Source organism: Triticum dicoccoides, chromosome 7B, assembly GCF_002162155.2.
Source record: "Triticum dicoccoides isolate Atlit2015 ecotype Zavitan chromosome 7B, WEW_v2.0, whole genome shotgun sequence".
NCBI classification, from domain to species: domain Eukaryota; kingdom Viridiplantae; phylum Streptophyta; class Magnoliopsida; order Poales; family Poaceae; genus Triticum; species Triticum dicoccoides.
The window spans coordinates 774,308,949-774,309,631 of NC_041393.1; positions in this window are offsets into that span (position 1 = coordinate 774,308,949).

Here is a 683-nt window from a genome sequence, read left to right on the forward strand (position 1 = left end):
CGATCCCGATCCAGTCCAGATCGAGAGAGAGCGAGCCCCCTCCCATGATTCCCACCGCCGCCAACCCCACCCACCACCGCCGATCTCGTCTCCGCAACCCACCCTCTCCCCTAGCATTCACCCCCCAGATCCACCAGTCCAGGCACGGCCATGGCGTCGTGGCCGTCTTTCTTGCCGGCGCGCACGTGCGTGCTTCACGCCGGCCACGAGCCTCCAGCAATCAGGACGACGACGACGTCAACGGGATCATCGGGTCTCCGGCGGCTCGTGCCCCTCGCGCAACTGCTCCCCTCCTCCCCGCCCGCCCTGCGCTCCAGATCCGGCCCCGACGAAGCCATGGTGAGTCCCGTCGCAGCGTCTAGCCACCCGACGACAGCAGGGATCTGCTGCTACAGCGCCTTTGCGCGGGGACGTGGACGTGGACGGGGATGGGATCGCGGGGATCCGGAGCGATCTGGCGGAGATCGGGGGCAGGGTGAGGAGCGGCATCTCCATGCTGCAGAGCAACCAGGCCGTGGCGGAGGTCTCCGTCCTCGCTCCTGCCGTTCGAGGAGGAGCCTAACGAAGCGAAGCCCGTCACCGGCGGAACCGAGGAGGTGTTGGTCTTCATGAAGCACATCTCGACGCGGACTGAGACCTGGTTCGATTTCCCCCTCTTCATCAGCGAGCGTTATGCAGACGGT